This window comes from Malaclemys terrapin, chromosome 11 (assembly GCF_027887155.1).
Source record: "Malaclemys terrapin pileata isolate rMalTer1 chromosome 11, rMalTer1.hap1, whole genome shotgun sequence".
Lineage (NCBI taxonomy): Eukaryota > Metazoa > Chordata > Testudines > Emydidae > Malaclemys > Malaclemys terrapin.
The window spans coordinates 54,328,475-54,351,307 of record NC_071515.1 but is presented as its reverse complement, the minus strand read 5'-3'; the positions used below and the strand labels follow the sequence as shown (position 1 = coordinate 54,351,307).

General features: G+C 45.3%; 1 protein-coding gene across 2 annotated transcripts in view; it reads left to right on the top strand.

Annotated features, from left to right (window-relative positions):
• LYPD6B (LY6/PLAUR domain containing 6B) overlaps window positions 1-22,833 on the top strand; it is a 118,741-nt gene that overhangs the window by 77,610 nt on the left and 18,298 nt on the right. For both annotated transcript variants that reach the window (XM_054043206.1, XM_054043205.1), the window contains one exon: window positions 20,996-21,075. The gene's annotated coding sequence lies outside the window, so the exon portion shown is untranslated. The remainder of the gene's footprint in view (window positions 1-20,995; window positions 21,076-22,833) is intronic.

Sequence of the window (22,833 nt, the reverse complement as noted above, 5' to 3'; positions counted from 1 at the left end):
CCCAAAAGCGGCGTTCCACGGTGCTGAGCATGTCCATGAATGCCACAAGCAATTTTGTGTCGTACGCGTTATGCGGCTCGACAGCATCGTCGGACTCCTCACCCTCACTGTCACTTTGGATCTTAAGGAATAGTTCGACAGCCAAATGTGACGTGCTGGCGAGACTCGTCAGCATACACCTCAGCAGTTCGGACTCCATTTCCCGCAGACAGATCGCGCGGCACAGAAACCGTTGAAAGATGGCGCCAAAGGTGGACGAAAACAAAGGGATTTCTGGGATGTGAAGCGATGCATCACGGGGCATTGGGACAGGACCCAGAATCCCCCTCACTCACACCCCCTTCCTACAACCCACGGCGCCAGAATGGGAAAAGGTGCTCTGTGGGATAGCTGCCCATAATGCACCGCTCCCAATAGCGCTGCAATTGCTGCAAATGTGGCTATGACAGTGTGCTGGGCAGCTGTCAGTGTGGACAGACTGCAGCGCTTTCCCTACTCAGCTGCACAAAGTCAGGTTTAACTCACAGCACTGTACATCTGCAAGTGTAGCCAAGGCCTTGGAAGATTTGACAGACATTTACTGATAAATAAAATAGGTACAGTGCAGATCTTTAGAGAACCTTTATGTTTGACAGAAACGTTAATATACATTAAATAATCTTCAGTGAATTGAGGTGAAACTGCTGTTCGCAAGAATAAAAGCCAACAATTAAGAGAAATGGAAAGACTTATTGCCTGTTTTGCTATAACTGAACACAACTATATAAGGAAAGTTGGAGCAAATGGAAAGACTTGATTAAAAACAAATCACTGTTATATCTTTTATGACTTAGTTTGTATTCAGGCTAACCTATAACTCAATGTATTCTCTTGTACACCTAATGTTCTTATGTCTTATGTAAAAGGATGCCTGGTACTGTCAGTAGTTCTATTTACCTTTTAATAAAAAATAGAAATTAAAACTAGTGGAGGTATTGCATTCTCTTTAGTTTCTAAGTATAAGAAATGCCAGATTTTTGCTAAACTTCACTAGTTGTTCTTGCCCTTTGCTTCAGGAAGCCATATAGTAGCAGACTCTGTTATGCACCATTACACTTGCAAAACCAACTAGATTAATGAAGTTGCTGGTGGTAGGCAATAATTAATTAGAAGTATTCAAAGCAGTCAGCGTTTTGTTTTCTGCAGTTTAAACAGCCCATTTTCAAAGAGACTTTTTAGTTCTCCAGTGTAATAACAAGGATTATGTCAGCTGCTTTTTAATGGTAATTTGGGGTGAAGGCAGGGTGGGAGAAGGCAGGTGTTATGGAAGGTGAGACCTCACTAGAACCAAAAGCTCCACCCTTGAAGAGCATGCCTGGTTTGGGTTTCATTATTAACTAGAAACAAGGCCCAGGATAGTCTAGAGGTAATAATATCTTTGCTTAACTTTCCAGGCTGGACCAATATATGGTTTTGCCCTGAAACTAGAGATATGGTCAAACAGTAAAATTTGGCTCTAGGATCATCTCTAAACCCCACCTACTCCCACATTTGATGTGTGTATGTGGATCTGATATTCCAATTCAGACCACCTGTAGTTGAAACCATGCAAACCCCATGATTTCATCTAAGAAGCAGGTACAATTATTGGTTTTCAGCTCAGTGTTTGTTTAAATCCCAAACTTAAGTTAAAATCAGAGGCTGTGAACATGTAGGAACTAGGATGAAGAAAAGGTTCTTGAAAACTGAAACTGCCAAATTTTCACAATTCTAACTTGGATAAAGCTTAATGTTACTGTACCTTGGCATGCACACTAAAAGTCTAACCATTGTCAGCAGGGTTTGTAGAGGCTGCATTTGTTCACAGAGCATTTGTTCGCGAGAGAAGTGCTACTGCTCTTCAATTGCTGGCATTCCCAGTTCACTCAAGAATTCCAAGTTTAAGCAGAGGCAATGAATTTTTCCATGTTACTATGGAGGCGGCATTTCCCATAGTGCATACACTTTGTAGGAAGGAAAGATTGATTTTTTTTGTATAATGGAAAAAGTTCCTAGCAGTGGAACCTCTAGTGAATTTATAGCATCATCATTAGCATGATGGTCTGTTCTTGACAGTGCGAAACCCAGTTTTTGCAGGCCCCTAAGCAATGTAATTTGTACAACTCCTTCTGTACCTATGTCTAGGCCTCTCAACCTCTGCATGCCAACTGAGTGAAACAACTGCTAATGGGTGTAGTAGCAGGTCATTATGCCAGGAATGCAACAGGGGAGATGGACCTCTGTCCATGAGGTGGAGAGGGGCAATAGCTCAATCTCTCCTGATACATGTGCAATGGTTGAGCAGAGCAGGCATGCACAGAACTCTTATTTAATTCTCTATAGGGTTCCTCTCAACCAAGGACATGCTGCAGCCAGCCCTGCTGATGGGAAATCCTCTCTGCCTGGTTGGGGCCACTTTGTAAAAAGATAAACAGAGCCTCTGGGCAGGGAGAGAGGTGTACATAGCACTGAGAAAGGCAGTCCATTTGGTGGATCTCTGTTTGAGCAGAGAATGCCAGTCGTACAGCTCAGTACAGTGTTTTTTACCATGCACACAGATTAGGAAAAAAGACCCCACAATCGCTTTGATTTGTGGTCAAAACAGGATTTGAACTCAGTTCTCCACAGGCAAAAGGTTAGAGCGCACTAGCCTACTGCATCCTTCCATGATGCTGTGTACTAAAATAAGGATGGGGCTGTTCCTAATATCTGGAGAATGGAAGGGTCCCAAGTGTGGTGATTTGTATTCTTCAGATACAGGCAGAGGTATGGAAATGAACCTGAGACAGAGATAAAGTGACTTGCTGCAGTTCATATGTGAGTTACTTGCAAAGCTGGGGTTGGAAATCAGGTGCTCCTGACTCCCAGGCCTGTGCAGGCTGCAGTGCCTTTCGCATCAGACTGAAAGAAAAGAGAATCATTGGTGAAAACAATATTATAAAATAAATGTTGTTTGCAGTGTTATTGTAGCCATGTTGGTCCCAGGATAATAGAGAGACAAGGTGGGTGAGGGTAAGAAGAGCTCTGGGTAAACTCAAACATTTCTCTCTCACCAACAGAATTTGGTCCAATAAAAGCTATTTCTTCACTCCCCATGTATCTCTAATAAAATAAACATCAGCTTGGCTTTGACAATGAGCACCTTGAAGTGCCCTGTATCTTTGGATGTTCTGATTCTTTCTGAACCCTGGGAATGTGTGTTTGGATGATTCACTCTAGCAAATGAGCCTAGAAACCCAGAGATGGTGGAAGCTAGGTCTCACTTTCAGCTGGCATGTGCAATGGTTAATAAAGTTTCTCGTATCTTCTAGAATAAACCACAACTCCAGCTCAATAGTCTGGAGACAGGTTATTCGTGGTGAGGTTGGAGCATAAAAAATTGTACAAAACCTACCGCTTAGCAGCAGATTGTGCCAGTGGAATTTTGTGAGTAGAAGTTGTGTGCTCACAGCTGTGTAGATTTGACCCTTTGAGTGGAATGAAGCAGAGCAATCTTTGTTTTTTCGAGTTGCAGTTCTACATACATGTTTGGACACTTCTGAATAGGAGATATTTATGTTCACACACCATTCAGCAGTATAGGCAATTCATTTGGCTATTACATTGCCAAAAGTAATACATTACGTTGGAAAGATAAATTGAGCCAAACAATGCTTCACTAAAATAGTTGTGAGCTAGCAAGCCTGAAAACCGAGCAGCGTGATCTGCCATTTGTTACGTTCCACTTTCTGGGTTGTACTGTTGGATGGTGTGAAACAAAGGTTGTGTTATACAGAGGTCAGACTAGGTGATCTAACAGTTCCTTCTGGGCAGGAAATCTGTGAAACCAGGTCCAGAGATACAGCAATTAACTCCTATTCTTTTTGAGTTTGTTACTGTTTATGTTCCCAGCATACACACAGAAAAATTAGAATTACCTTTGTTGAAAAGTTGCAACATAGTCTACTTTATTTCTGAGAATTCAGAATTAAACCATGCAAGAACCCCAAAACAGAAAATGGGCTGCTACCTAGGGTAGACTCACTCACAACGTGCCCCATCTTATTGTAAGTTGGCTTTCAGAAAAACTGATTGTTGATCACACAGAGCAGAGCCTGCCTCCTAGCTTGCAAGAAAAAAACAGGAAAACCCCAGCGCCACGCTTAAAGTGATCGCTTAAAGTGATAGCTTGCAAATCCAACATGGTCCTCAAGACACCACAGTTAGCACATAAGGAATTAAAACTGACTTTACATCTGTCCACTAATACTCATGGGAAACTTTTAGCACTTGTCAAACATTATAAAAACTGCTTCTCCTTTCCCCATCACTTGCATTTATTGTGAGGTGGAGGGGATCTGTACCTTGTTTGCAAGCCACTAATTAAAAAGCAAATGCTGTCATGTATACTGCCACACATGTCAAGCACTGGTAACTCTCATCAACTCCAGCCTATCATCTCACCCTTTGATAGAAAGTAGTGTGAGTGAAAGGGTTCAAGTGGAAAGAGTCCTCAGTGATACTGTAAACGGAAAACTTCATAGTGGAAATTGAATCACATTTATTTCTCTCCATAGCTTTTTATAGGCTGCCTACTACTACATCTTTAAGAAATTTTAATTGGAGCATCCATCAATCCAGACTGATCTATTTATGTAAAGTGCTTCTGTGAGAAAAATCATAGAGCAATGCTTGATAGGAATGCGTCAGGTGGCTCAGGCTTATCTGAGAAAAAGAGGATCTGCAGGCTGTCCAGTGAAGACATCCCAAGGGCAGAGAAATTTAGGAGGTTATTGTCGGGGAAAGGGGAATTTCTGAGATAGCAGAGAGGAGAGATGGGGCAGTCTCTTGAGCTCATGATGGATGTGGATGGGGAGAGAGAGTATTTTTCAGTCAACTGCCAGAACCTGTGTCTATATGAGAAATATGGTAGAGTTCAGACTTGTACAATAAGGTCTGCATTATCTGGTAGGTATAATGGGTGGTACTGTGTATAATTTTCTGTTTGAAATTAATTGTACTACATGACTTCACTGCAGCATTAAATGTGACATGTTATGCTAAGTTATAATGATACAAAAACATCTAGGGTCCAAACCTTTTAAGTGAAGAGGTTTTATATGAATTAGCTAGTTGCTGCTTTTAGCAAACCTCTCAGAAAACACAAACACCATAGGTGAAATCCTAGCTTGATTGAGTTTAATGGGAGTTTCTCCAATGATTTTAATAGAGCCAGGATTTTTTCACCCCTGGCCTCCAACATATTTCTGATTAAAATCAATTCACTTGATACACATAAGAACACATGAGCCATGAAAACATAATTCTCAGACCTGAAATCTCCATTCACTTCAGTTTTACAAAAATACACTTTTGTGATTATTTCATAAAAGCTGGCTTTGCTAGCTCCTTCAATGTGCCCAGGCAGCCTCCGCCTACAGTGCACTGGAGATAGAATTGTAGGCCTGGAAGGGACCTCAAGGGGTCATCTAGTCCAGTCCCCTGCACTCATGGCAGGACGAAATATTATCTAGACCATCCCTGACAGGTGTCTGTCCAATCTGCTCTTAAAAATCTCCAACAAAGGAGATTCCATAACCTCCTTAGGCAATTTATTCCAGTGGTTAACCACAGTTAGAAGTTTTTCCTAATGTCCAACCTAAACTGCGCTTGCTGCAATTTAAGTCCATTGCCTTTTGTCCTATCCTCAAAGATTAAGGAGAATAATTTTCTCCCTTCTCCTTGTAACAACCTTTTATGTTCTTGAAACTTGTTATCATGTCCCCTCTGTCTTCTCTTCTCCAGACTAAACAAACCCAATTTTTTCAATCTTCCCACATATGTTTTCTAGACCTTTAATTATTTTGTTGCTTTTCTCTGGACTTTCTCCAATTTGTCCAATCCTTTTCCTGAAATGTGGTGCTCAGAACTAGACACAATGCTCCAGCTGAGGCTTAATCAGCATGGAGTAGAGTGGAAGAATTACTTCTCAGATCTTGCTTACAACTTGCCTGCTAATACAGCCCAGAATGACGTTTGCCTTTTTTTTTTTTTTTTTGGCAACAGTTTTATATTGTACATTGGCCAAACCGGACAGTCTCTACGCAAAAGAATAAATGGACACAAATCAGATGTCAAGAATGATAACATTCAAAAACCAGTCGGAGAACACTTTAACCTCCCTGGTCACTCAATTACAGACCTAAAATTACAGACCAATTCTCTGACAAAAAAAACTTCAAAAACAGACTCCAACAAGAAATTGCAGAATTGGAATTAATTTGCAAACTGGACACCATTAAATTAGGCTTGAATAAAAACTGGGAGTGGATGGGTCATTACACAAAGTAAAAACTATTTCCCCATGCTAATTTTCCCCCTACTGTTACTCACACCTTCTTGTCAACTGTTGGAAATGGGCCGTCCTGATTATCACTACAAAAGTTTTTTTTTTCTCCTGCTGCTAATAGCTCACCTTAATTGATTCGTCTCATTATAGTTGGTATGGCAACACCTATTTTTTCATGTTCTGTGTATATATATCTTCCTACTGTATTTTCCACTGCATGCATCCGATGAAGTTGGTTTTAGCCCACGAAAGTTTGTCCAAATAAATGTTAGTCTCTAAGGTGCCACAAATACACCTCGTTCTTTTTAGAGTTATATTGTTGACTCATATTTAGCTTGTGATCCACTATGAGCCCCAGATCCATTTCTGTAGTACTCCTGCCTAGGCAGTCATTTCCCATTTTGTATGTATGCATCTGATTGTCCCTCCCTAAGGAGAGTACTTTGCATTTGTCCTTATTGAATTTCATCCTATGTTTGTGAGCATGTATTGATCTGGTAATGTGGCTGGCCCCTTTGAGTATCAGAAAAACATTTTGTATATTGAATAGAGTTTTAAGAAGCCTCTCAGTTTACTGGGCCTGTTTGCTGACTGGGAGTCAGAGACTGGAATGCAATAAAGGGGGCTGTGTGATTTCTTTAATTCAGCTTCTTGATAACTCATGTGGGGAATCAGAAGCACAGTTTGTGACTGGTTGGTGAGTCTAACTACAGTGTTAACCACCAGTTTTGGGGGAATCTGCTCTTCTTTTTGCTGTCTGCCCTGACTTTGGCATTTACAATGTAGGCTACCCTAGGCACTTCGGGTCACAACACCCATGTGAACAAAATTCTCAACTGACCTTGTTCATCTCTGCATGGAATTTTAGGCTCTGTGTGGTTGACTACATCACTACATCTTTCGGGAACTCTGGGGAGGGAGTGTCAGAGTCTGAGTTCTGCATTACTTTGTGGTGCTCAGGCAGTGCAAAATGGTCAGATTCTGGCCAATGGAGGCTGATGCTGGCAGCAGGGAGCTACCCACTGGTACAAAACCCAGCTGCCTCTCCCATCCACATCATGGGGTGTGTGGTGGGGGACAGTGGATGCACTGGGACAGTGGATGTACTGGGACAGGGAGAAGGTGGATGGGGGCATGGCAGAGCTAGGCTGCTCCAATTCATGCAGCCTAGGGGTCCGTCAATGCTGAAACAGGGACTACTTAAATCACTACTTGATGCTCCCCTCTGTGCTGAGTAGAGCTTGTATGCAGGGAAGAATGAAGCCCTTGATCTCCACATGAATATATGGGTCAGGCTTTGCCCATTCTGATCAGCATCTCCAGTGATATACTGAGAAAAGATCAGAACTCAAATGAATAACAGTACAACAAACTGACTTTGTGCATTATTCATTCAAACTATTTTGATGTGCTAGGAAATCCAAAGGAGCATAATTTAGGGACCCGGGACACCGCAGTATGTGCAGTTGTGTTGAACAGGTGCAGACCTTTCATTAAGGTCCTTGGTAGTGTCGAGATTCAAGCATGAGTTGGGGGCTCAGGAGATCTGAGGTCTATTCCCAGCTCTGCCACAGACTTCATGTGTGATGTGAGGCAAGTCAGTCAATCTCCTTACTTCAGTTACTCTATTCATAAAACTGAGATGTGATTGTTTCCCTGCCTCAGAAGGCTCTTGTGAGGCTAAATTCATTGATGTTGCTAATTTGCTTTGATAGACTGTGGCTCTATTTAAGTGCAGTGGATTGTTCATTATTCTGTCCATTTAGGATCATTCATACTACTAGAGCAAATATATTTCTCTGTACCTTGCTGTGTTTGTTTTTCCCCCTCATCTTTCACATGGAAAAATGGAAGTTAACTCTTTCCTGCCTAGTTCTTTGTTCAAAAATTACAAAATAAACTGGGGGCAGAAACATTTTGAAAGATGATCTTGCATGTTTGCTTTGTGCTGGAGCCAGGGACTGATTAGTTCTATCTGGAGTGTTATATCTTGTGTTCTCTGTTAGAAATGACATAACCAGTGTGGTGCTAAAATTGACCTTTGGAGAGAAAGGTGATAAGAGACCAAAGTTTCTGTCAATGAGCTAATAGGGGCAGGAGTGGGGGAAAAAAAAGAGAATTGTAGGGTTAGGAATGTGGCTGTTCAAGTTTGCAGCATGAAACATATGAAAGAACAGCACACATACACATTGTAAAAGTGGAGCTATTATTGTATGACACTGTTTTTAGTTTGGAACCTTTAGTGCTTTCACGGAAAGGTTCTGGCAAGAAAAAACTCCCTCCTTCAAAGTTTGAGTTTCACTTATTGAAAGCAGAAGTTGGCATCACTGATTAGAGTTTACATTAACATGTACACTGCTCTGAACTGGTTTTGACTTGGAAGATGTTGGCTGTAAGGTAGGGTTACCATATTTCTACAAGCAAAAAAGAGGACACTGGGGGGGGAGAAGCCCCACTCTAGCCCTGCCCCTGCCCCACCCCCATCCACTCCCTCCTACTTCCCACCCCTGATAGCCCCCCTCAGAACTCCCAACCCCCCCCCCCCGCTCCTTGTCCCCTGACTGCCCCCTCCTGGGACCCCTGCCACTAACTGCCCTCTAGGACCCCACCGCTTATCTAAGCCCCCCTGCTTCTTGTCCCCTGACTGCCCCCTCCTGAGAATGCCCTACGACCCTACCTGTCCCCTGACTGCTCCCACCCCATATTCACACTCCTGCCCCCAGACAGACCCCCGGGGACTCCCATGCCCTATCCAACTGCTCCCTGCCCCCAACAGGACCCCCAGAACTTCTGCCCCATCCAACCCCCTCTGCTACCTGCCTGCCTCGACCCCTCTCCACACCCCTGCCCCCTGACAGCCCCCCCAGAACCCCAGACCCATCTAACCCCCCCTGCTCCCTGTCCCTGACTGTCTCAACCCCTCTCCACACCCCTGCCCCCCTGACAGCCCCCCCAGACCCATCTAACCCCCCGCTCCCTGTCCCTGACTGTCCCAACCCCTCTCCACACCCTTGCCCCCCTGACAGGCCCCCCCCAAACTCCCGACCCATCCAACCCTCCCTCCCTGTCCCCTGACCAGGGCCAGCTTTAAAGAGCCCAGGAATCGGGCTGCGCTCCGGCTGGGGTTGCGGGGCTTGGGGCCGGGCCGGAGGTGCTTGGCCGGCGCTGCTGGGGCCCGAGCCGGGCCGGAGGTGCTGGGGCCAGGGGTGCTGGGGCCCGAGCCGGCGCTGCTGGGGCCCGAGCCAGGCCGGGTCCGAGCCGGGGGTGCTGGGGCCCGAGCCAGGCCGGCGCTGTTGGGGCAGCCGGGTGCCGCTCGGCCAGGGCCGCGCCACCCCGGAGCTCTCCTCATTGCGCCCCCCCCGCCCGCCCCAGCTTATCTGCTGCTGCCTTCCACCTGCCCCTGCTTCTTTACACACTTCCCGCGAAGCTCTGATTTGCGGGAAGCAGGGGAGGGGGAGGAGCAGGTGGGCGGAGCGTTCAGGGGACGGGAGGAGGGGGAAGACAGCTGCAGGGCCGGGGGCGTGCTAAGGCTGCAGGGGATGGGGGGAGCCAGGAAGGGGCTTTGGCTGCCCAGCGGCGCTTGGCCGCCACTTTTCTATCTATAAATAGCAGACCGGGGGGAAATCCCGGACATTTTTAGATTTTTTAAAAATCCCCCCTGGACGGCTATTTATAGACCGAAAAGCCGGACATGTCTGGGGAAATCCGGACATATGGTAGCCCTATGTAAGGGGGGAAGAATAGAAAAGATCAGGTAGAGAGAACCCAAATTTTTGGGGTGTGTGTGACTGTAATCAACTTTCTGCTGGTGGGAAAGAAGACAAAGTGTCATGAAATGAGATCAATGAGCAGGTGTAGATAAGTGGAGGCTGATATCAAGGGGTTTGCCCTGTGTCAGTTACGCTGGGTTACCAGAGTGAGAGAAGCATTCTCTTCAGCTCTGAAATCAAGGTAGCAAATTATTGAAATCTTGGTTGAGAGATGTAATTGAGAGTGAAGCTTGTGAGAAATATTGTTATGAATAATGAGATAAAGCTGTCAGGCCATATCTTCTAACCGGCTTAATCACAGTTATGCTAATTTGGCTTAAAATTTATTTTTAGCTGGTTATACAGTTGTACAAAAAAGATTTATTTTGTATTGCTGTGGCTGAAGATTATTTGTTGCTATAATCCTTTTCATAAAAGCTTAAGATAGCATTTTGACTCATGATAAACAAAAATACCTTGTGAATGTTCTCAGTTTTTATTACCTAGAATGACTTACTTTACAAGATGGATTGTGGGTGCATAATCTTTGCATTGCATCTAGATTTAAGTTATTGGGGACCAGTTTGTATCAGAAACAGAATTCCTCCTGAAACATAAAAAGCAACAAAAATGAAGCAACTGTATTCTGGAGTTTTATGCTATATTTAAAAAACAGCAACAAGTTGGCACTTCCATTTTCTACTCAGTATTACGCATGATGAGCCAGATCCTCATGTGGTGTAAATCAGCAAGAATCCATTGACATCAGTGGAGCCAGGCTGATTTAAGATCTGATCCATTGTTTTTTGGACCACTGTCTGTCCTCCCTTCTCCTTCCCCCCAGAAGATATACTGGACAATTCTGGTTTGCTATTTATGGAACATGCAGTGTTAAACTGTATCATACATGAATTACACAGGGTAGGAATGATTTAATCTCAGCCCATTGGAACAAAGTTGTTCATGGTACCAATTGTCACCAATATAATAATAATTTTACCTAATGACAGAGCAACTGTTTGAGAGAAACAAATAGTTTATATTTCTCTTTATTCTCCTATGTATGTAATAATACAGAACATTATAATGTAAAAGAAGGGAGACACATCTGGAGCAAGAAACTGCAAGTCAGGAGTCCTGGGTTGTATTCCCAGCTTGTTTGATGATGATTTATATGATCCTTATTTAAATCACTTAACCTGTCTGTGCCTCAGTTTATTCATATGTAAAAAGAGTGTACTAATTTTTACCTACTTCACAGGGGTATTGAGACTCAGTTAGTTAATGATGATTTAGTGCTTTGAGGGACTTGAAAGTTAAGTTCCATAAAAGTGTAAAATAGTAAAACAAACAGTCTAATTTATGAGTGCTTTTAGCAAAGAAATAATACTCAATCATTGACCATGTAAAGTGCTAAGTCAGCTTTAATATAAAATAATAATATTTTACAATGTTATATAGTATCCTCATGTTAAAATAGTTAAATGAGATATTGAAAGAAGCTTAAGCTCCTAAATATAGCAATTTTGGCAATGTAGTAAAGAAATGAGACATGCAGAAGCATTCAAATATTTTCAGAGATAGCAGGAAAGGTGTGTGTGTGTGTGTGTGTGTGTGTGTGTGTGTGTGTGTATCTCAATTTGAAGCAAGGGTGGATAAATCCTTTCCTTCTGATTTTCCACAAGGAAAGTAAAAGCTTTCTGCTACATGGGAAACATCTCTTTCTTCTTCGAGGGATGGTCCCTATTGTATTCCACTGAGGGTATACGCATGCACACCATGCTTCTGGAGCTAGAGAATTTGAAAGTAGCAGTGTTCGTTGGTCTGCACATGCGCCCTTGCTTTGCCTCACAGTTTCAGCTGAAGTGACAAAGGGCAGGGCCTCCAGTTTCTTCTCACGGCCACAAGGTCTGAGCTGGAGCCATTACTGTCCTCTTGTCTCTGATGCATTTTAAAAAAACCCACATAGTATTAGAATAGTATAAAATTTATTTTCTTCTAGTTTTTGCTGTTTTAAGTCAGTTTAGTGTAAAGTAGTAGTTTTTAGGAGAGAAGAGTCTTTGGGGAATCGGTTTACCAGTGAGGCTTCCCCAACCCCTGATCCAGTACGCATGCCTGAATACTGGATTATGCCAAAGACATCCAGATTCAAGATCTGCGCCTTCTGCCTGCGTTCTTTTTCAGTAAGTGACGAACACCAAAACTGCCTCTGTTGCTTTGGGAGAAGCCCACATTTCATCCAGGTGCAGTATCTGCCTATCCTTCTCAAGTTGTACCTGAGAAGGTTGGGCTCTCTGCCTTAAGAGGCACCTCATGGAGGTCACCATGAGGCCGTAGTAGGATCCAGGCTGGGGAAACCCTCCAGTGCATCGGCCTAAGAAACCCAGGAGCGTGTCTTGGACCGCAGAGATCGATTCCAGTTTCGGCAGAGATTGAGTCTGGTTCCGGCGGTACCAATGTTACAGACCCTGTGCTGTGGCCTAGTCGGGAGGCAAGGAAGCATGGCAGTAAGTCTTCCTCCAGGCTTAAGAAGGATGATGTGCCTTCTACGAGTTCCAGCCACGGAGAAGTGGCGCGTTCCAAGGCTCACAAGCAGGACAAGAAATCATGCAGACCGGCTGATCCGCCAGTACGGAGCACAGAGCCACACATGCCTTCCATGTTGGCCCCCACCTTAAGTCAAGAGAAACCATCATTTCGAGACAGTCCTCCACTTTGGCTCTGGTTCTGGCTACGAAGTGTGGGTGCCGCTAACACCGGGAAGTTGGAGACTGTGCTGGAACCACATGAACTCTTTGTCCTTGGGGAACTGTCATCTCCATGCCTTCCTTTACTGCACCTAGGGAGGTATGATCTCCAACCCAGGACTTACCGAGTCCTGCTTCCACCCATTCCCCTATGGTGTACACCGCTCCACCGGTTCCGACGGTACTGCCATTGGAACTGGCATCTGAGTTTTTGTCATCAGAGGATTTGGATGAAGCGCAGGGGACGCCCATCCCTTACCGCCACTAGGAATACCCAAAGGGACCACCAGCTTTGTGGCAGTACCCTCCACTTCCCCAGCAGAGAACTGGTATCCTACTCCATGAGGCACTCTGCAGCATCCTCCAGATCCATCCTATTGGTTGTATTGGGAGTCTTGGTCTCAATATTTTCCTTTGGAGCCTTCCTGCTCAGCAAGAGAGGGTTCACCTCATCCCTGCTTCAGCCATCCTTGAGTAGGCTTTCGGTACTGGTTTTTAAGGAGCCACTCAGTTCAGTAGCAATGGAACAGGAACGTTTCCCATCAACATCTCCAGATGCTACTGTGACCTCTTCTTCCCCCCCTTACCTCCAGATGATTTTCGCCAGTTCCAAGACTTCCTACACAGGGTGGCTGCTGACTTTCATATTCCATTGGAGGAAGTACAAGACAGACATCCTCAGCTGAAACAACGAGGAGTCCTTGTGGAACCTTAGAGACTAATAAATTTATTTGGGCATAACATCTTTCATACCTTGGTACTGACCAGCGTTGCTCTACCAATTAATGATGCCATTCTTCAGTCAGCTCGAACTGTTGGGCATATCCCAGTCACTTGTGCACCTACCTCAAAGGGGGCAGAAAAACAGCACTATGTACCGGCAAAGGGGTCTGAGTTTCTGTTCTCTCACCCCTCGCCCAATTCCCTCATGATCCAAGTGGCAACGGAGCAGGCCAGGCAACAGCACCCACGATCCACCCTGGCAGACAGGAAGGGTAAGTGACTAGACCGTCTAGGTCAAAAGGTGGTCTTGTTGGCTAGCCTTCAATTTCAGATCTCTATCTATCAGGCCTCATTGGCCAAATATGACTTTTTCAACTACAGTAAACTGGAGGGCTTTACTGACAAATCCCAGCAGGATTGAGCCTGTTTCCTGGCTATTCTGAAAGAGGGTAAACTGATCGTCAGAATGGTGCTTCAGTCTGCTGTGGACATAGCGGATACCACTTTGCATACTGTGGCTATGGGAATTGTCATGCGGAGGGAATCGTGGCTGCATTCATCAGAGAGGTACAAAATACCATAGAAGATCTCCATTTCGATGAGTTTAACCTCTTTAACAAGAAGACCGATGATTCCCTCCACTCCCTGAGCCAGACTACTATCCCTGGGTATTCATACACCTGCACCCAAGTGAAACTTCTACGATCTGCCACCTGCACAAGGGTTCAGGACTCCCCAGTTCTTCCACCAATGACCCTACAACCCACCTCACAAGCTACAGAAGTCCCAGCAATCCCGTCTTCCAGGACCACCTTCATAGCCTTCAGTACCACATGTTCAGTCCTCTTAGAAGTGATACTTCTGAATGCACCTAGATAGCTGCCAACCACCTTGCTTCCTGCCATGCACCCGACACTTCAGAGATCATCTAGTATTCTTTTTACTAGCTTGGAGTGTGATAACACTGGACAAGTGGGTCCTGGATGTCATTGGACATGGCTATACAAACTCATTCACAACACTACCTCATCCACATCCCCCACCCTAATTCCTCCGCAGGGACCACTCTCATGACAGTATCCTTACTCTAGAGGTAGACTCCCTACTGCAAAGGGGAGCGATAGAACACATTCCTTTTGAACTGTCTAAGCATGGGGTTCTATTCCACTTATTTTCTGTTACCCAAGAAGAAGGGTGGGTGGAGACCAGTCTTGGACTTCTGCTGCCTCCATTGTTTCCTCTGCAAACCCAAGTTTCATATGGTCACCTTAGCAGCCCTCATACTGTCGCTAGAAAGAGGCATGTGGTTTGCGGCTCTCGATATGCAGGATACCTATTTTCACATAGACATCCATTCAATCCACAGTTCTTGAGATTCATGGTATGGCCTCAGCACTTTCAGTACAGGGTTCTACCATTTGGACTCACCACTGCTCCGTGGTCTTCACCAAGGTTTTCTCTGTTGTAGCAGCCCACCTCCAGTGTCATGGGGTCCTCAACAGAGGAGGCTCGAGCCTCGACCTCCATGTTACTAAGAATCCTTTCCTACCTAGGGGTAAGTGTAAATGTCAAAAAATCGACTTTGGTTACCATACAGTCTCTGGATTTCATAGGGGTCTTCATCGATGTGGTCTCAGCACAAGCCTATCTACTGAGGGACAGGTTCCAGATCCTGCAGGAACTAGTCACCCAAGTGGTCCATGGTCCTGTTCCGATCAGGATTTGCCTATCCCTCTTTCGCCACATGGCAGCCTGCATGTACATCACTGCCTTCGCTCACCTCCTCCTTCGCTATCTTCAGCTGTGGCTCCAGAGAGTCTATTCACCCATGCAACATACTATGGACTTTCTGTTGACAGTCCTCCCCATAGTACTCTCTCCATCCAGTGGTGGACGGACCTGAGGCAGGTCTGTGCTGGGATGCCTTTCCTCTTATCCTCCCTGGACATGATTATCATAATGGATGCCTCACTTACTGGATGGGGTACCCATATGGGTGAGCACATGACGCAAGGGACTTGGACCCCTCGGGAATCCAGAATGCACATCAACATTCTGGAGCTTCAGGTGACATGGAGAGCATGTTGAACATTCTTCCCATTCATTTGCTCCCACCGTGTTCTCATCATGTCTGACAGCACCACCACCATTTATTACATCAACAAACAAGGGGACATGAAGTCAATTGTATTCTATGCGGAAGTGGATTATCTGTAGGATTGGTGCATTGCCCACAAGATCCTGTTGTCGTCAGCCTATCTTCCAGGGCCTCAGAATGTGATTGCAGACTCTCTCAGCGGGAAGTTCATGGCCGACCATGAATGGAAACTTCATGACACTGCAATCAATGACATTTTCAGCCAATGGGGGACTCTTTGCCTCCCATGCCAACAGCAAGTGCCCCATCTACTGCTCCATGGGAAGGGGTACTAGTGTCCATTCCCAAGGCGATGCCTTTGTCCTTCACTGGTTGGACCAGATCAATTACGCCTTTCCCCATCTCCTGCTCCTGCCACGAGACCTCCACAAGATCAGGCGGGAGAAGGCCATAGTCATTCTGGTTGCCCCATTCTGGCCATTCCAATTCTGGTTTCCTCCGCTTCTTTGCATGTTGACTTGTCCCCTGTGTCCCCTGCCAGCTTTCCTGAAACTCCTCACGCAACACGGCGGGATCAGGCATCCCGATCTATACACAGTTCACCTCAGAGCTTGGTTTTTGGATGGGCATTTTCGCTAGAATGGGAATGTTCCTGGGAGTACAAGACATCCTTTCGAGCAGCAGGAAAGAGTCCACAAGGCATTCCCATTGGGCCAAGGGGAAGTGCTTCACCTCCTGGGCCCAACAGAGGGGCCTTGTCCCTGAAAACATGGACATTCCCCTTTGTTTAGACTACCTCCTCTCCTTGAAGATGTTGGGACTCACTCTGAACTCCATCAAGGTCCACATAGTGGCTCTTAGTACCCACCACTCCATCCCCCCACTCTCCCCATGGAGGCCACTCCATATTTACGCATCCATTGACTGCCAGATTTTGAAAGGGTCTCCTCAGAACCTTCCCACCCGTCCAACCTATTGCTCTTGAGTGGGACCTCAATCTCGTTTTCTTTGTTAATGACATTGCCCCTCAAGCCACTGGCTTCCTGCTCCCTGTCCCTCCTTTTCATGAAAGTCATCTTCCTAGTAGCTATTATTTCCATGAGAAGGGTAACTGGGGGCCATGATGGCGGACTCCTCCTTTCACCATATTCCATAAGGGCAAAGTCTCCCTGAATCTGCACCCCAAGTTTCTACCAAAGATTGTATCCCGGTTTCACCTCCACTAACCCATACGCTTACTTGCTTTCTTTCTGAAGCCTCATGTCTCAGTGGAGGAGTGGTGCCTTCACTCTCTCAATGTCCACAGGGCCTTGTCCTTTTACCTGAAGAGAATAAGACCAATCAGGAAATCCCCTAGACTGTTTGTTGCTATAGTTGAAAGAATTAAGGGGAAGGCAATCTCCACACAGAGGATTTCTAAGTGGATTTCGTGATGCATTACAGTTTGCTATCAGTTGTCAGGACTGCCTCCATGCCTTGGGTGAGAGCCCATTAGACGAGAGCACAAGCATCGACTACGGCCACCCTGCACAATATACTGCTTCCAGACATATGTAGGGCAACCATGTGGAGTTCGGTACATACCTTCACTACGCATTATGTCTTGGTGCAAGACTCTGTGACGGATGCCTCATTCGGCATGGCTGTCCTCCAATCCACCATTCCATCCTCTTCCTTGTACCCTTCTCCAAAATAGGTACTGCTTGTTAATTACTCACAGTGGAATACAATAGGGACCATCACTCGAAGAAGAAGAGGAGGTTACTTACCTGTAACTGGAGGTTCTTCGAGATGTGTGGTCCCTATCTGTATTCCACTTCCCGCCCTCCTTCCCCTTTGTTGCAGATCTGTTCAATTTGTAGTGAAAAAGGAAGTGGAGGTGCAGCCTGGTCTGCCTCGCCCTTTATCACCACAGTCAAAACCATAAGGCAGAACAAGGGTGCATGGGCAGACCAACGAACACTACTACTCTCAAATTCTCTGGCTCCAGATGCATGGTGCGCATGCAGAAACCTTCAGTGGAACACAGATAGGGACCACATATCTCCAGTTACAGATAAGTAAACTCCTCTTCCTGACTGGTATAAGCTCCCAATGTTGGGAGATGCAGATTTTAAAGTCATTACATTGTTCTACATGATTGCTATTATAGGTCCAGGATTGAATTGCTTGCCTATCCCTGCCCTTCGGCAAGTGTAATTCTTTGACAAAATTCAACATTTGCAGAGCGGAGGAGGAAACATTCTCATGGCCGGTTCTATTTTTAAAAGAGGGATGGAAGGAAGGAAGAAGGGAAAAGGTGATTCAAAGATGATCTGAGCTTTGCAATTTTAAGAGTAATTTTCATGGACACAGCTCAATGGGCAGAGACCAGGTTAGACAGTGAAAGGTACATGATAAATCATCATGTTAAATAGGTACCACTTTTTCTCATGGGTAGAGTTGCCAGTTTTGGTTGGACATATTTCTGGAGGTTTCATCACATGACATAATCTTTAATAAAGATTAATCTTTAATTTCTGGAGACTCCAGGACAATCCTGGTTAGCAACCCTACTCATGGGGTGTGTATGTGTCTACCAATGTAGGCCTCAATCCAGCAAATGCTTTGGTGGGAATACTGCCATTTCTAATATTACTCACATCCATAGGTGTTTGCAGGAGTGGGGCCATAGTGTGTGCATTAGATTGCCAGTATTCCAGTGCCCACATATGTCTATCACCCTTTGTCATAGGCAGCAGGTGGCCAGGGCTAGAGCAGGATCAGCCCTCACCCCCTCACCTCCCAAATCTATTTTTGAGCCACTCTGCTGTCCGCATGCTTGTCCACCTCAGCCCGTGAAGGGTGTTGTGGGGAGAGGGCCCTGCCTGCCTGCTGGATTCCTGGTATGTGGAGCTATATTCTTGAATCCCAGCAGGGGATGCTGGCTGCTGAGCAGTGCTTCTCATGAAGGTTCATTGCAGAGAGAGAGTCCTAGGGGCAGGGCGGGGGGAGGGGAGAAAGGGAGAAGAGTTTTGGGTGAAGGAGGGAGATCCTGAGGCCCTGTGTTTGGAGTGGCATGGGGAAAAGTCCCTGCCTGTGCACGGATGAGAACCCGCCCTTCTGTATTTGTATTCCCTAAAATTTTCCATTTGCCACAGGCTATGTGATTTGAGCAATGGGAACTGGGATAGGGTGGGGAAATCTTGAATTTGTAGAACACCGGCACAGGTGTAATTGTGCTTCTATGTGCTACCCAGGTGTATTTGATAAAGTTCACTGGTTTTGTAGATCTTTCTTTATAGAAAGGCAAATGTTTCCCAATTTGCCAATACAAACTAAAGGAAATGTATATGAGGCAGATAAACCTCACTACTGCTGTGCATTGAAATGGTTCAGTCCTTCACAGAGCAAGCATAAAACAATAGGCTTGCTAGCTCAGCTGTCAGAAGTACATTTAGAGTCAAGATTGATTAAAATTGTCCTGACTAGGTAAAAGCAACTAATCTGTGATATTTGAAGAGCATAGCATGGGCTATTTAATGAAAGAATGGAAGATTAATTGTTTGCATTCGGAGCAAAAAAACAACTGAGTTGGGGCAGTGCCACCAAAATGTTCAAAGCATCATGCAGGGATTCAGGGCCTAATTAAGTGTTTAGCCCTTATGGGTTTGATGCAAACATTCAAAATCGATCTGAGTTTAAACATGTCATGCTGCCCGTCTAAGGGGTGCAGGGATTGAGGTGGAGGCATAAAGGCAACTTTGTCACCCCTGTCCTGGCTCAAGTTAGAGCAGCCTCAGGGCAGACATAATTTTAAGGGTGCACCAGTGGCCATCCATGTCCTTACCCTAGTATGCCAGGGACATATAAGGGGTATGTGCAGCAGGGAAGGCGAAGGGGATGCTGTATGTGTGAATGACCTCTACTGCTGCAGAATCCCACCCTGCCCATTTAGGGCAGCTTAGTTCCCTTTGTGCAACCAGAGTGACCCATATGGTATGTTGTGTGAGTGGGGACTGGCCTCTGTATTTGTAAAAATAGGCATAATGGAAAAGAGCTGGCTGTTTAAATGGATCATAATTAGGATTAATTAATCTCCCCTCCTAGATGTTCTAAATGCACACACTGGTGCTCTCATTTGAGAGCTAGGAGAGAGAACCAAGTTTTAGCCCCAATGTATCTTGACCATTTAATTTGATCATTTAAACAGATAACCTTTTTCTAATATGGCTGTTTTTAGGGGAAGTGTATCTTTATAGGCAATGTATTTAAATGGGGATTTACTCTGAAGAGCTTTTACAACTGCACTTTTTCATTTATCCTGGGGTGGTGGTATGGCTTTATTAATGAATGATGGCATGGCAGTGTTTGATTTCTTCCCTTGTGCAGTGCATTGAAACCTGAGCAGAAAACTTCAAGTTTACTGTACGCTGAGGATTTTTTTTAGCTTCGTCAATGAAGCAAAGAAGGAACTCATCACTTTTCTCAATGGCTCTCTCAGAGGAAAGGAACTGAAAAACTTCCATCTCTTGACACGGATAATATGTTGATCTAGTAGCAAGAACTGAGACACGAACCACATGATTTATAATGTACAGGGTGGGAAAAGAGCATAAGTGGTGTTTCTGCCATGGGACCTTCTCCAGGCATTAATTTAAAATAAAAGCAAATAATACAGAACACACAGAGAACTTTTGGGGGACTGGTGCTCTCTCAACAAATGTTGGTTCAAACCATTTGTTCTAGGAAGGATTAAATGAGGACAAAATAAGCCAGATGACATGCTGGGACAATGGTAAATTGTTCTAGGGTCACCATCCTGTTTTTTTCCCATTGTTGGTTCTGATTTCTATGGGATAATCCCAGGCTCTGCAAATCTATCTTGCAGAATATTAAAGTGTCCTTAAATAGACTTCAGCACCCATGGAACATCAGTGCATCATGACATCAATTTACAACATTGTGATGCAACGTTATGTTGATTTATGCCTTGCCAGCAGGAAAGTATCACTCATGACACACACACTTGTCCCATCTGTTAAATGTTGGGGTTCTTAGGAATTGGCTTGTTTTGGCCTTGTTTTGAAATGGGATTAGCTTGATTTTTGGTTTATTGTGAAAGTCGGGGTGCTTATTTACCACGTGAAAGTTGGCAACGTGATTAGCATGGCACTCACTAGTGAATAGTAAGGTAATATAGTTCAAATCTTTTATGGCATATATGTTATTGGCCTAGATACATATGTTCTTTTCTTTTATTACCAATAATATTAAAGGCATATTTTGTCTGAGCTGACTCTTTCCCTGTGTACCGAATAATGATCACAAAGCCACTGTTTGGTTCTTTTAGATGCTTTTCTTGTGAACAATTTGGGCTCTAGTACTAAGAAGACCTGGGGCATCCGCAGGAAACAGTCCTGGAGATACACTGTAAGTGTGGTGCAAAAACAGTTTCTCAAATATCTGTTAAAATATCCTAAAAATAAACATAAATTAAAAAAAATCTTTGTTCACAAAAGTTAGTAAGGCCTAGTGCACAAAACAAAACCTTCTGCCACTGATTGGTTGCAGGCCAAGAGTCTGTTTGAAGTAGTTCTTCTCCGAAGCACAGGAGCAGGAAGAAAGTCTCAGGCCCTTCTCCCTTTCCCCACAGTGTGCCACACATGCAGTTTGTGCAGCTACTGGCCTGGAGTTGACTTGATGGCACTTTGACTCCCCCCACCCCATGGACTGGGATTGACTGGAGGATTCACGAATCAGCTCTCCTTGCCCATCCCTGCTCTGTCTTCAAAGGTCTGCCACACACTTGTGTGCAGTGGGCCCCTAAGGCCTGCCCAACGTCCATCCCAACCCTATCCTTCTCCATGCAGAATGTCACCATTCCACTGAATCTGAGGTCCTCCACATCCATGCAGAGGGGCACAGGATTGCCTCCATAATGCACACCTAAATGCCCGCACACATATTTCCTCTGCACTAACACAGACAGGGGAGAGGACTTAATGCCTGAGCATGCAGGGGATAGAATGTACTGGAACTGGCTAAAAAAAGAAAAGTAGCATGAATTGTTTGTGAAAATGTCTGCAAAAAATGTGTCCCTGTTTTTCAAAGAAAAACTTTGAGTTGTGAAATGATTTCAACCAGCGCTAGAATTTACGTGCAAAAGCTCAGGAGACAAATAGAGTTTCACACTGAAGACCTATGACCTGTGCATGCAGTTGCTTGAAAAGTATGAACACAAAGCGGAATGTGTACAAAAGAGGTTTGGTGGGGACTGCAGTAAAGAGTCCAAGATGATTGGACTCTTTACTGCAAGTGCACCAGGGTAAAGGAATGACAGAATGCTATTAACGGTTCTCCCTCTAATTTGTGGTTATGACGACAGCTTGCTTCGGCTTTTCTTTGAGGAATACATTTTTTTTTTAAGGATAAATTAAATTGTAAAAGCGTATGTATTTAAATACCATGCCAGTCAGAAGTGTGCTTATGAAAAACAAGAACCAACAATTTAGACCAGATTCTGCACTGCTGTATATTGGCATAATTCATTGATGTCAGTAGTGCTACACCAATTTATGCCAGCTGGGATCTGGCCCTTTGAGTTTAGATTTTACATTGCTGATGTTAAAAACAACATCTGAGATTGCATCTTGCCTGGTCTACAAATATTTTCATTTTGTCAAACTCGTGTTATAAGCAAGATAGGAAAGTATTTTTCCATGAACGCTAAAGGTAGTTCTTCACTGCTAGGGTTACCATACGTCCGGATTTTCCCGGACATGTCCGGCTTTTGGGGGCTCAAATCCCCGTCCGGGGGGAAATCCCCAAAAGCCGGGCATGTCCGGGAAAATCGGGAGGCTCGGCCGGGGCCTCTTTGTGCGGGGCCGGGGGCATGGTGCCGGGCCGGGCCGGGGGCCGGGCCCGTGGGTCGGGGAGCCGGGGGCCGGGCCCGCGGATCGGGGAGTCGGGCCGGGGGCCGGGCCCGCGGGGCGGGGAGCCGGGCCGGGATCGGGGAGCCGGGGGCCGGCAGTGCTGGGCGGGCCGGGGGTGGTCGGCCGGGGCCGGCACCCCAGGGCCCAAGCCGACCCAGGCTGGAGCCGCCGGGGGAGCCAGCCTGGGCTGGGCTGGGCCGCGCCTCCCCCCCCCCACACCCCCCCTTACCTGCTTCAGGCTTCCCGCGAATTAAAT